Source organism: Pseudorca crassidens, chromosome 5, assembly GCF_039906515.1.
Source record: "Pseudorca crassidens isolate mPseCra1 chromosome 5, mPseCra1.hap1, whole genome shotgun sequence".
Taxonomy (NCBI): domain Eukaryota; kingdom Metazoa; phylum Chordata; class Mammalia; order Artiodactyla; family Delphinidae; genus Pseudorca; species Pseudorca crassidens.
Genome location: NC_090300.1, coordinates 6,785,700 through 6,800,781, shown reverse-complemented (window position 1 = coordinate 6,800,781; position 15,082 = coordinate 6,785,700). Strand labels below are relative to the sequence as shown.

Genomic DNA, 15,082 nt, shown 5'->3' with positions numbered 1-15,082 from the left:
AAGCTATGGAGTTTGGGCAAGTCCTTAATCTCTTCGGGCTTCAGTTTCCTCATCCGTAAAATGAGGATAATAATAGAATTTACCTATTGGAGTGGTTGCAAGGATTACATGAATGAAAGTCTATATAGCATCGTAGAACAGTACCTGGCAGGTAATAAGCACTATGTATCAACACAACAATCATTACAATAAATAAAAGAATTTGCCTGTTATGTGTTCTCTCTTTCTTTTCTTCTTGCATATTATGAACTCTTTATTTATTTTAAGGTAAAATTTACATACAGTGCAATGCACAATCTTTTTTTTCAAGCTTATGAATTTTTTTTTAAATTGGAGTATAGTTGCTTTACAATGTTGTGTTAGTTTCTGCTGTACCGCAAAGTGAATCAGTTATATGTATACATATGTCCACTCTCCACACTCATGTCAGTGGTGGGCTTATAACTGCTGTAATGGCCACCACAGTCTTGGCAGGTGTAAAGAGCTGAGCTGAATCTCTACCAACCCCAGGATGTACCCTGGAAATGAGTTTCTGAATAGGGCTCTGACATCAACTTGCTTTTTGGTGATTCACCTCTTTCTTCTCAATGTGGAATGCAGCAAAACCAACCTGTTCTTTATTAGCTAGAGTATGACTGTCAAAGCTAACCATGTGGGTTGGTTACTTTGCTTCCATCCCGGAAGTCACCTCCACAGGCAGCCAGCCAGCCAGCCACTAGAGTGTGGACCCAAGGTGCTCTAAGACAGCTCTGCACCAAGTTTCCTTATCTCAAAGGAACTGAGATAGGAAATGCATGGATTTTTAGACGTATTGCCTATAGTTAGGTTAATTAAATTCTGTGTTCTCTGATTTATGCTCTTAGCTAACAAGGAAAATTTTGGTAACTCTTAATATGAATCATAATCAATACAGAAGATGATTAAAAGAACTCTCAGCATTTTGGTCATTTTATCTGATAAAACTCCCACTTTTGTCCCCACGAGTTACACTGTGTAAAAGAAAATATGCCCATATGGAATACGCTTGTGAGTCAAAAACAAAGCCAATGCCCAAAATACAAATCAAAAACACTGCCTAGAACAACAGGCCTCAACTAATGAATTAAAATGATTGCTGGTTTCTTTAAAATATTAAGCCCATCAACGCTTGCCAAGAACCCCTTGGCTAGCTGAGGGATTCGAGCTGCATTGTTCAGCTCGAGATTGAAATCCTTCCATTCATCGTTGACATGTGAGAGACAAGACGAGGCTTTGACAGACAAGGGATGAGGCACCAGATGGTTTCCATCTGTATCTCCACTGATCGCACAATGAAAACCCACCTTCCCTGATCAGAAGGCCACGCGATACGCGGATAATGAATACCCAGTGTTTTTAAAGGAGCGTAATCGCCCTTCCCAACCAGAGACGTATAAATATTAATGAACGCAATCTGGTTCTAAGTAAATTTAGCATGAACTTTTAGCTACCCTCCCCTGACAACTTCCTCCCTCTTTAACTGAATTAAGTTTCAAAGTTCTGTGATTAAAAATAGCAAACCCTGAACTGAAGTTGGATCTGTGGCTGAGGAAAACCTCTCCCTTCCAGCTAGTCACCAGTTAACACAGTTCATATCACTGCGTACTTTTTTTTTAACCAAAAAAGGGTCTCAGTTTGAATGAGTGTTTAAGCAAGTGTGAACAGTGAGCTATAGAATCAATACAAATACACAGGGAACTGATTAGTAATCTATCATTTCTGCCATGCCTATTTCCAAAAGGACTTGAGCAAACTTAGAGATTACTACACGCAGTACCAGGAGTTGTTAAACAAGCTCATTTCTGCAAAGCCCTGGATTACATTATATATTAAACTATTGAACCCTAGGGAAAGAAAAATGATTCTTTCTTTCTTTCTCTCTTTTCACCTATACACACACACACATACACATTTTTCTGCAAACTTAACCGAGAATAACTGAGAGTATTAAAACAGTTTTAATTACTAACATTCAAGAGAAAATAGCAGTTGTTTTTTGGCGGATGAACTTGTTAGTCTTCCTTCTTGACTCACTCCCAGCGGCTTTTATCAAAAATATCAGAAAGAGACTAAGATTTGAAAATTTCCACTAATTCCTTCCATTGCCTCCTTTCCCTTCCATTCAAACAAGGAAGATTTGCATACTTTCTCTAGCTTATGTGTCTTTAATCTGTCTAAGCAATGCATTTTCCAAGAAGCAGATTCTATATTTTCACCACTAACGTTTCCCTGTGGATCAAAGTGGCCAGAATCTTAAAGTGAAAAATGTCGAATCAGTCCAAAGACAGTATAAACAATTAAATCCATATTCTCAACTTTAGTCCCTCATGTGACTTGAAGGAAATAATCCTTTTTCCTCTCCTCCAATATTTATTGTTCTCATTTTGTCAATAAACAAATTTCTATTGAGTACTACTATGTGTCTGGCATCGGCTACTGAAAATCAACGCAATGGACAGCATTGCTATTCTTAGGCACAGATGTTATTTCAGAGACATCCTTCAGATATTGTAAAGAATGTTCTTTGCCATACGGTAGCAGCATCAGGCATAGAGTTGATGGGTGTCTCTATCTCATGTGATCAAACCCATCTCTTAGCCTCCAATCCTCTTTTGGGAATATGCTCTCAGCAGGATTAATTATCAGTGTAACCAGCAAGATTGGTGTTTGTTTAAGGTTCAGCTTCACTAAGTCTTGACAAGCTTTCTTTCACCTTCCCTAGCACAATTTGGTTGTCAGCAGCATGGTCACATGTCAGAATAAAATCAATAAAGCTGGAGTAAAGGATGAGCTGAAGCTTGCAAAGAAAATGCTGAGTAAGTAAAAATGCATTTTGGTTATGTTCAGGGCAAGAAGAATAGGAAGGGCTAGACTCCTGGCTTGAGCCAGATGGTGCAATGTAGCATATGACAAAGGGGAAGGAAAACGGTCCTTCTCCCTGTGGCTTTTGTCATGTTTATCAGGAAGAATGACCCTCAAACTGTAAAGAAGAGACCTGAAATGGTTAATTTTAGTAGTAGACTGAAAAAATGAGAAGATGGAAAGTGAGTACCTAATTGTGTTTAAGTCTCTAGGCTCAGGTGCATTAGATCTTCAGAAGTAATGGAGAGAAACAAGCAACCAACAAAAAGTTTTTCTCATTGTTGTAGATGAGAAAAGTAAATTTTGTCTTGATTATCAAAAGCGGGACCTGAGGGCAGTGGGGGGAGAAAAGTGGGTGTGGGAAACAATATCATACCGGTAACACCTGTAATTCTAGAAGTTATACTTAAATACATGGTTTATGAATATTATTGAAAGAAAGTGAAATAAGGTAACCAATAAAGAGTAGCAATGGGTTGGGGAGGAGACATAAACAAATATATGATATGTGCTATTTGACAATATGATAAAACAAATATGTTAAATTATATTTTATGTGCATTTGCATCAAGGTATACCAGTGGCATCACATACCTATTTCAGCAAGATGCTTGACAAAGTCTTGTAAGGTATCCTGGGGTAAGATAGTAGGATGTGACCTAAATGACAAAGAATGAATAGATGAGTTGAACAGCTGAGAATTAATTAATCAACGTCAATTGAACTATTGAGCTTTCTCCTGTCAAAAACTGTATCGATGTGGATGCAGATAGAGAGGATTATCATCACTGAATGGTTGTGAATAGTTGAAATAATATAATCATGTATATAAAATGATCTGATAAAATGAATTAGATAAAATTTGGAGAGGAAAATATAAAGTACTGCATTTATTAGAAAACATAATTAGGAAGTACAGGGTGCAGAGTTGAGGGAGACCTGAATGACAGCTGTTTAGAAGAAAAAAACTGAGTCAACAGAGTGATATGGTGGCACATATGAAAAAGAAATTGTAGTGAAATCTTAGAGAAAAGAGTGACAGAACATATTCCTTGCCCCCTTCACTCCTGTTTGCCATGGTCACCCTGGTGGCGATGGGGACTTTATAACATACTGGCATGTACTATGAGAGGATATCACCATAAGCAAGAGATAGCCCTGTTTGTTCTGCTATTGATACACTATGGAATCTATCAGGATGCTCCTAATAAACTGGCTGACCTTGGATATAAGTGAATTATGGAATGAAAGATCCAGGATCCTTAGAGCAGGGCAGAAGAATGGAAAACAAAAGAGGAAAAGGAAAGCAAACCTGAGGTGCTCACACAGAAACAGATGGTCCAACGAAATAGAATAGAAAGACCAAAAGCAGTCTCACATAATCGAAATTTTAATTTATGAAAGCCTTGGCATTGAAGACCAAGACGGGAAATTATGCTAGTATAACTGTTTTTCAAATGAGAAAAATGAAATTGGATCCCTATCTCATGCAATAGAACAGAAAAATCCACTCCAGATGCATTGTAGACTTAAATATAAAGGTAAAATTTTAAAACATTTAGAAAAAATATAAAATAGGGATGGAAGGATTTCTTAAGCAAAATTCAAAAATTACTAGGCATAAAAGAACAGACTGATAAATCTGGCCACGGTACACACACATACACACACACACACACACACACACACACACACACACACACACAACCCTATGAACTAAGAAATAGGGGGTTGATATGAGCAGCAATTCACAAAAAAGGAAACATCGATGGTAAATAAGTATGAAAAGACATTCAACCTCATTAGAAATCAAGGCAATGCTTTTTCAGACCACAATAAAATACATTTTAGATGGGTTAAATTTAAGAGGCTGACATTACCAAATGTTATCAAGGATGTGCAGCAACAAGAACTCTACCACAGGGGCTTCCGGGAAGATGGCGGAAGAGTAAGACGCGGAGATCACCTTCCCCCCCCACAGATACACCAGAAATACATCTACACGTGGAACAACTCCTACAGAACACCTACTGAACGCTGGCAGAAGACCTCAGACTTCCCAAAAGGCAAGAAACCCCCCCACGTACCTAGGTAGGGCAAAAGGAAAAAGAATAAACAGAGACAAAAGGATAGGGATGGGACCTGCACCTCTGGGAGGGAGGTGTGAAGAAGGAAAAGTTTCCACACACTAGGAAGCCCCTTCGCGGGCGGAGACTGCGGGTGGCGGAGGGGGAAAGCTTCGGAGCCGCGGAGGAGAGCACAGCAACATGGGTGCGGAGGGCAAAACGGAGAGATTCCCGCACAGAGGATCAGGGCCGACCGGCACTCACCAGCCCGAGAGGATTGTCTGCTCACCTGCCAGGGCGGGCGGGGCTGAGAGCTGAGGCTCGGGCTTCGGTCGGAGCGCAGGGAGAGGACTGGGGTTGGCGGCGTGAACACAGCCTGCAGCGGGCTAGTGCGCCACGGCTAGCCGGGAGGGAGTCGGGGGAAAAGTCTGGACCTGCCAAAGAGGCAAGAGACTTTTTCTTCCCTCATTGTTTCCTGGTGCGCGAGGAGAGGGGATTAAGAGCGCTGCTTAAAGGAGCTCCAGAGACGGGCGCAACCCGCGGCTAACAGCGCGGACGCCAGAGACGGGCATGAGACGCTAAGGCTGCTGCTGCCGCCACCAAGGGGCCTGTGTGCGAGCACAGGTCACTATCCACACCCCCTTCCGGGGAGACTGTGCAGCCCGCCACTGCCAGGGTCCCGGCATCCAGGGACAACTTCCTCAGGAGAACGCACGGCGCGCCTCAGGCTGGTGCAACGTCACGGCGGCAGCGCCGCAGGCCCGCCCCCGCACTCCGTGCCCCTCCCTCCCCCACGCCTGAGTGAGCCAGAGCCACCTAATCAGCGGCTCCTTTAACCCCGTCCTGTCTGAGCGAAGAACAGACGCCCTCCGGTGACCTACAGGCAGAGGCGGGGCCAAATCCAAAGCTGAGACCCTGGGATCTGTGAGAACAAAGAAGAGAAAGGGAAATCCCTCCCAGCAGCCCCAGGAGCAGCGGATTAAAGCTCCACAATCAACTTTATGTACCTGCACCTGCGGAATACATGTATCCAAAACGAATCATCCCAAATTGAGGAGGTGGACTTTGAGAGCAAGATTTATGCTATATAGCTTTGCTTACACCATTTGTTCTAGGGTTCTATCCGTCCATTTTTTTGTTTTTTGTATTTTTAATATTTTTTCTTAATTATTTTTTATTTTAATAAATTTATTATATTTTATCTTTATTTTATTTTACTTTATCTTCTTTCTTTCTTTTTTCCTTCCTTCCCTCCTTCCTTCCGTCCTCCCTCCCTCCCTCTTTTCTTTCTTTCTTTCTTTCTACTTCTACTAATTCTTTCTTTCTACATTTTCTCCCTTTTATTCTGAGACATGTGGATGAAAGGCTCTTGATGCTGCAGCCAGGAGTTAGTGCTGTGCCTATGAGGTGGGAGAGCCAACTTCAGGACACTGGTCCACAAGAAACCTCCGAGCTCCAAGAAATATCAAACGGTGAAAATCTCCCAGAGATCTCCATCTCAACACCAGCACCCAGCTTCACTCAACGACCACCAAGCTACAGAGCTGGACATCCTATGCCAAACAACTAGCAAGACAGGAACACAACACCACCCATTAGCAGAGAGGCTGCCCAAAATCATAATAAGTCCACAGACACCCCAAAACACACCACCACACGTGGACCTGCCCACCAGAAAGATAAGATCCAGCCTAATCCACCAGAACACAGGCACTAGTCCCCTCCACCAGGAAGCCTACACAACCCACTGAACCAACCTTAGCCACTTGGGACACACACCAAAAACAACGGGAACTACGAGCCTGCAGCCTGAAAAAAGGAGACCCCAAACACAGTAAGATAAGCAAAATGAGAAGACAGAAAAACACACAGCAAATGAAGAAGCAAGATAAAAACCCACCAGACCTAACAAATGAAGAAGAAATAGGCAGTCTACCTAAAAAAGAATTCAGAATAATGATAGTAAACATGATCCAAAATCGTGGAAATAGAATAGACAAAATGCAAGAAACATTTAACAAGGACCTAGAAGAACTAAAGATGAAACAAACAACGATGAACAACACAATAAATGAAATTTAAAATACTCTAGATGGGATCAATAGCAGAATAACTGAGGCAGAAGAACGGATAAGTGACCTGGAAGATAAAATAGTGGAAATAACTACTGCAGAGCAGAATAAAGAAAAAAGAATTAAACGAACTGAGGACAGTCTCAGAGACCTCTGGGACAACATTAAACGCACCAACATTCGAATTATAGGGGTTCCAGGAGAAGAAGAGAAAAAGAAAGGAACTGAGAAGATATTTGAAGAGATTATAGTTGAAAACTTCCCTAATATGGGAAAGGAAATAGATAATCAAGTCCAGGAAGAACAGAGAGTCCCATACAGGATAATCCCAAGGAGAAATACGCCAAGACACATATTAATCAAACTATGAAAAATTAAATACAAAGAAACTATCTTAAAAGCAGCAAGGGAAAAACAACAAATAACACACAAGGGAATCCCCATAAGGTTAACAGCTGATCTTTCAGCAGAAACTCTGCAAGACAGAAGGGACTGGCAGGACATATTGAAAGTGATGAAGGACAAAAACCTGCAACCAAGATTACTCTACCCAGCAAGGATCTCATTCAGATTTGATGGAGAAATTAAAACCTTTACAGACAAGCAAAAGCTGAGAGAGTTCAGCACCACCAAACCAGCTTTACAACAACTGCTAAAGGAACTTCTCTAGGCAAGAAGCACAAGAGAAGGAAAAGACCTACAATAACAAACCCAAAACAATTAAGAAAATGGGAATAGGAACATACATATCGATAATTACCTTAAATATAAATGGATGAAATGCTCCCACCAAAAGACACAGATTGGCTGAATGGATACAAAAACAAGACCCATATATTTGCTGTCTACAAGAGACCCACTTCAGACTAGGGACACATACAGACTGAAAGTAAGGGGATGGAAAAAGATATTTCATGCAAATGGAAACCAAAAGAAAGCTGGAGTAGCAATTCTCATATCAGACAAAATAGACTTTAAAATAAAGACTCTTACAAGAGACAAGGACACTACATAATGATCAAGGGATCGATCCAAGAAGAAGATATAACAATTGTAAATATTTATGCACCCAACATACGAGCACCTCAATACATAAGGCAAATACTAACAGCCATAAAAGGGGAAATCGACAGTAACACGTTCATAGTAGGGGACTTTAACACCCCACTTTCACCAATGGACAGATCATCCAAAATGAAAATAAATAAGGAAACACAAGCTTTAAATGATACATTAAACAAGATGGACTTAATTGATATTTATAGGACATTCCATCCAAAAACAACAGAATACACATTTTTCTCAAGTGCTCATGGAACATTCTCCAGGATAGATCATATCTTGGGTCACAAGTCAAGCCTTGGTAAATTTAAGAAAATTGAAATTGTTTCAATTATCTTTTCCAACCACAATGCTATGAGACTAGATATCAATTACAGGAAAAGATCTGTAAAAAATACAAACGCATGGAGGCTAAACAATACACTACTTAATAATGAAGTGATCACTGAAGAAATCAAAGAGGAAATAAAAAAATACCTAGAAACACATGACAATGGAGACACGACAACCCAAAATCTACAGGATGCAGCAAAAGCAGTTCTAAGAGGGAAGTTTATAGCAATACAATCCTACCTTAAGAAACAGGAAACATCTCGAATAAACAACCTAACCTTGCACCTAAAGCAATTAGAGGAAGAAGAACAAAATAACCCCAAAGTTAGCAGAAGGAAAGAAATCATAAAAATTAGATCAGAAATAAATGAAAAAGAAATGAAGGAAACGATAGCAAAGATCAATAAAACAAAAAGCTGGTTCTTTGAGAAGATAAACAAAATTGATAAACCATTAGCCAGACTCATCAAGAAAAAAAGGAAGAAGACTCAAATCAATAGAATTAGAAATGAGAAAGGAGAAGTAACGACTGACACTGCAGAAAGACAAAAGATCATGAGAGATTACTACAAGCAACTCTATGCCAATAAAATGGACAACCTGGAAGAAATGGACAAATTCTTAGAAATGCACAACCTGCCAAGACTGAATCAGGAAGAAATAGAAAATATGAACAGACCAATCACAAGCACTGAAATTGAAACTGTGATTAAAAATCTTCCAACAAACAAAAGCCCAGGACCAGATGGCTTCACAGGCGAATTCTATCAAACATTTAGAGAAGAGCTAACACCTATCCTTCTCAAACTCTTCCAAAATATAGCACAGGTAGGAACACTCCCAAACTCATTCTATGAGGCCACCATCACCTTGATACCAGAACCAGACAAGGATGTCACGAAGAAAGAAAACTATAGGCCAATATCACTGATGAACGTAGATGCAAAAATCCTCAACAAATACTAGCAAACAGAATCCAACAGCACATTAAAAGGATCATACACCATGATCAAGTGGGGTTTATTCCAGGAATGCAAGGATTCTTCAATATACGCAAAACAATCAATGTGATACACCATATTAACAAATTGAAGGAGAAAAACCATATGATCATCTCAATAGATGCAGAGAAAGGTTTCGACAAAATTCAACACCAATTTATCATAAAAACCCTGCAGAAAACAGGCATAGAGGGAGCTTTCCTCAACATAATAAAGGCCATATATGACAAACCCACAAGCAACATCATCCTCAATGATGAAAAACTGAAAGCATTTCCACTAAGATCAGGAACAAGACAAGGTTGCCCACTCTCACCACTCTTATTCAACATATTTTTGGAAGTTTTAGCCACAGCAATCAGAGAAGAAAAGGAAAGTAAAGGAATCAAAATCAGAAAAGAAGAAGTAAAGCTGTCACTGTTCGCAGATGACATGATACTATACATAGAGAATCCTAAAGATGCTACCAGAAAACTTAGAGCTAATCAATGAATTTGGTAAAGTAGCAGGATACAAAATTGATTCACAGAAATCTCTGGCATTCCTATACACTAATGATGAAAAATCTGAAAGTGAAATTAAGAAAACACTCCCATTTACCATTGCAACAAAAAGAATAAAATATCTAGGAATAAACCTACCTAAGGAGACAAAAGACCTGTATGCAGAAAATTATAAGACACTGATGAAAGAAATTAAAGATGATACAAATAGATGGAGAGATATACCATGTTCTTGGATTGAAAGAATCAACATTGTGAAAATGACTCTACTACACAAAGCAATCTACAGATTCAATGCAATCCCTATCAAACTAACACTGGCATTTTTCACAGAACTAGAACAAAACATTTCACAGTTTGTATGAAAACACAAAAGACCCCAAATAGCCAAGGCAATCTTGAGAACGAAAAACGGAGCTGGAGGAATCAGGCACCCTGACTTCAGACTATACTACAAAGCTACAGTTATCAAGACAGTATCGTACTGGCACAAAAACAGAAAGATAGATCAATGGAACAGGATAGAAAGCCCAGAGATAAACCCATGCACATATGGTCACCTTATCTTTGATAAAGGAGGCAGGAATGTACAGTGGAGAAAGGACAGCCTCTTTAATAAGTGGTGCTGGGAAAACTGGGCAGGTACATGTAAAAGTATGAGAGTAGATCACCCTCTAACACCATACACAAAAATAAGCTCAAAATGGATTAAAGACCTAAATGTAAGGCCAGACACTATCAAACTCTTAGAGGAAAACATAGGCAGAACACTCTATGACATAAATCACAGCAAGATCCTTTGTGACCCACCTCCTAGTTAAATGGAAATAAAAACAAAAATAAACAAATGGGACCTAATGAAACTTCAAAGCTTTTGCACAGCAAAGGAAACCATAAATAAGACCAAAAGACAACCCTCAGAATGGGAGAAAATATTTGTAAATGAAGCAACGGACAAAGGATTAATCTCCAAACTTTATAAGCAGCTCATGCAGCTCAATAACAAAAAAAAAAACAAACCAATCCAAAAATGGGCAGAAGATCTAAATAGACATTTCTCCAAAGAAGATATACAGACTGCCAACAAACACATGAAAGAATGCTCAACATCACTAATCATTAGAGAAATGCAAATTAAAACTACAATGAGATATCATCTCACACCAGTCAGAATGGCCATCATCAAAAAATCTAGAAACAATAAATGCTGGAGAGTGTGTGGAGAAAAGGGAACCCTCTTGCACTGTTGGTGGGAATGTAAATTGATACAGCCACTGTGGAGAACAGTATGGAGGTTCCTTAAAAAACTACAAATAGAACTACCATATGACCCAGCAATCCCACTACTGGGCATATACCCTGAGAAAACCATAATTCAAAAAGAGTCATGTACCAAAATGTCCATTGCAGCTCTATTTACAATAGCCCAGAGATGGAAACCTCCTAAGTGTCCAACATTGGATGAATGGGTAAAGAAGATGTGGCACATATATACAATATTACTCATCCATAAAAAAAACGAAATTGAGCTATTTGTAATGAGGTGGATAGACCTAGAGTCTGTCATACAGAGTGAAGTAAGTCAGAAAGAGAAAGACAAATAGCGTATGCTAACACATATATATGGAATTTAAGAAAAAAAAATGTCATGAAGAACCTAGGGGTAAGACAGCAATAAAGACACAGATCTACTAGAGAATGGACTTGAGGATATGGGGAGGGGGAAGGGTAAGCTGTGACAAAGCGAGAGAGAGGCATGGACATATATACACTACCAAACGTAAGGTAGATAGCTATTGGGAAGCAGCTGCATAGTACAGGGAGATCAGCTCGGTGCTTTGTGACCGCCTGGAGGGGTGGGATAGGGAGGGTGGGAGGGAGGGAGATGCAAGAGGGAAGAGATATGGGAACATATGTATATGTATAGCTGATTCACTTTGTTATAAAGCAGAAACTAACACACCATTGTCAAGCAATTATACTCCAATAAAGATGTAAAAAAAAAGAACTCTACCACAGTGCTGGAGGGAGTGTCAATAGGTTCAACTTCTTTAAAAAATAATTTTGAATTAGTAAAGAATGCATTTACCTTCTGACCCAGCAATTCTATCCCTAGAGAAACCCTTACTCACGTGCACCAAGAGACCTGTTCAAGAAAATTCACAGCAGCATTGTTTGTAATAGCAAATCACTGGAAATAAACTCCTTCAACAGGAAATAACCCAAGAGTCCATCCATAGAAAAACAAAGTGATATGTTCACACAACAGAATATTACGCAGCAAGGGTAAATGAGCAAGTTCTAGCCTTACATAATAGGTAGAGCTTAGAAATACAACTGTGAATGAAAAAGCAAGTTACGGGAAATTATATATGGCATGCTACTATTTTTATAAAGCCCATAGACAAGCAAAATTTTAAAATATTTATTATTTAGGGGAGATATACACACATAATAAAACTTTTAAAAATTCCTTATGATAAACATAGAATTTATAACTATATCTCAGTGGAGGGAGATAGGAGATAGGATGAACAAGGAACATTGTATATATTCAATATCAACTATATTGCAATGTCCTACTTCCTAAATTGGGCAATAATTTCATGGGAGATGTATTTCATTATTAAGTTTCATAGCCTGTGTGTGTGTGTGTGTATAGTAAGATGTAAATATTTATAACTAAAATAAATTAAGGAAAGGACACACACACACACCCCCAAGCAAAGCAGGCCTTCTTAACCCCATCAAAGCTGACCACATGGGCTTCCCTGCTGGCGCAGAGGTTGGGAGTCCGCCTGCCAATGCAGGGGACACGGGTTCGTGCCCCGGTCCGGGAAGATCCCACGTGCCGCGGAGCGGCTGGGCCCGTGAGCCATGGCCGCTGAGCCTGCGCGTCCGGAGCCTGTGCTCCGCAACGGGAGAGGCCACAACAGGGAGAGGCCACAACAATGAGAGGCCCGCGTACCGCAAAAAAAAAAAAAAAAAAGCTGACCACGTAGCACTTACAAGTGATCAAGGTGTAAAGGAAAGTTTTGCTTCTTTCTCTGGATATCAAGTGGGTTATCAGTCAAGCTGCAGCTTAAAATGGTTTCTTTCTGTCTTTCTGGAAATGGGCTGGTCTGTCCAACTTTCCATTTATTCTATGTCAATAAGGCAATATGACAGAGGTACACTTTCCAATTAAGGGAAAAGAACATCTCAGCTGTACTCAGTATGATTAAACTACAGCTGCATATCATCTTCAATCCTAGGAACCATATTTTGTGAGAAGTATTTGACAAACTGGGGAGTTTCTAGGGGAAGCTAATGTAGACAGGAGGATGTCGAAAATCCATTTCAGATGAACGGCTAACTAGATCTGAACTTGAGCCACTCAACTGTGAGAAGAGAGAGATTCGGAAAAATGAGGTAGATGACCTCAAAACTGAAAAAGAAATGCTGTCAAGTTTAAACATTTTTAGCTTTATTCTGCATACAGAGTGGCCACCTACTACTAATGGGTAGAAATATATTGAAGCTGACTGAAGCTTTGAAAATTAAAATACCAGCTCACAGCAGCTAGCAGGATGAGTAACTGGAGGACGGCCTATTATAGTTCAAGAATTACCTAGAGCTGTTACAGAATGTTATCCTTTAAAAGAAAAACAAAGCTTAGAACCTTTTTCCTTATAATGGATTATATTTTATAATGCAGACCACAGGCTTAGTATAGTTTTGGTCTAAAAATCTAATAATACTAGATCATATGTACCTTGAGCTTAAGTATATCATTTATTTTTTCCTCCTTGTAATTCAGTTCCAGAGACAGTGGTAAAGAATGAATGACTATGGTCCTTAGGAACCATCTAACTCTATGGAAGTTACTTAATCTCTTTGAGCCTCGGTTTCCTCAGCTATAGAAAAGTATCTCTCTGCACGATGCCCCCCTCCCAATATGTCCACATTCTAGTCCCTGGGACCTGTGATTATGGTACCATATTTTTGTAAATGGGATTAGGTGAAGGATTTCATGATGAGGAAATCATCCTGGATTAGCTGATAGGCCCAGTATAACCACAAAGGCCCAGTATAATCACAAAGGTTCTTAGAAGAGGGATTCAGGAGGAAGCAGAGGCAGAGGAGAAGGTGAGGTGATGATGGAAGCAGAGACTGGAATAATGTCCTTTGAAGATGGCAGAAGGGGCCATAAGCCAAGGAAAAGAGGTGGCCGCTAGAAGCTATAACAGCCAAGGAAATTGGTGCTCCCCACAGAGCCTACAGAAGGAACCAGGTGTGCAGACCCCTTGACTTCAGTGCTGTGGAACTCATTTCAGAATTCTGACCTCCAAACTCTAAGATCATACTGATACATCTGTGTCGCTTAAAGTAACTAACTTGTGGTAACTTGTTACTGCAGCAATAGGAAATGAATACATCCTCTCACAGGGTTTTGGTGAGGATCCAGTGAGATAACCCAGTAAAAAGTTCTTGGCTTCTCAAAGGGGGAAGGGGGTGGTGGGATGAATTGGGAGACTGGGATTGACATATATACACTACTATGTATAAAATAGATAACTGAGAACCTACTGTATCCCATAGGGAACTCTACTCAGTGCTCTGTGGTGACCTAAATGGGAAAGAAATCTGAAAAAGATGTATGTATATGTATGGCTGATTCACTTTGCTGTACAGCAGAAACTAACACAACATTGTAAAGCAATTATACTCCAATAAAAATTAATTTAAAAAGAAGTTCTTGGCTTCTATTACTGTTATCATCCACCTAATTTATTACCCCCCAATGAAGGTTCAGTCTCACAATCAACTGTATTAGTGTGCCCTTAGTTATCTGCCCTCACAAGGCATTTTTATACCTTGTGTATAAAGGCTGGGAAAGGGTTCTGGGCGGGAGTCAGGCATTCACAGCCATTAATGGTGCGGGTCCTGACAGGTGCTTGTCTTCTCCAGGTCATTCCTCAGCCATAAGTAGAGACTAGATCGTTTCAAGCTCTAAAGTTCAATGATTATATGCTCTTTTAGGTAGCCCAATAAATGGTTTGAGTCCACCCTCTCTCCCTCTCTTCTGGTTGAACCTCTAGCCAGTGGCTGAATTATCTAGTGCCAACTGCCCCTAGGTTACCTTTGCTCTGGGCACTGATTAACCAGGCAGACCTAATTCTATG

At 39.9% G+C, this 15,082-nt stretch overlaps 1 protein-coding gene across 5 annotated transcripts in view; it reads right to left on the bottom strand.

Moving 5' to 3' along the window:
- THRB (thyroid hormone receptor beta) overlaps positions 1-15,082 on the bottom strand; it is a 386,891-nt gene that overhangs the window by 307,180 nt on the left and 64,629 nt on the right. For 2 of the 5 annotated variants that reach the window (XM_067737346.1, XM_067737345.1), the window contains exon 2: positions 3,475-3,539. The exons of the other annotated variants lie outside the window; for them this stretch is intronic. The gene's annotated coding sequence lies outside the window, so the exon portion shown is untranslated. The remainder of the gene's footprint in view (positions 1-3,474; positions 3,540-15,082) is intronic. 5 annotated transcript variants of the gene reach the window in all.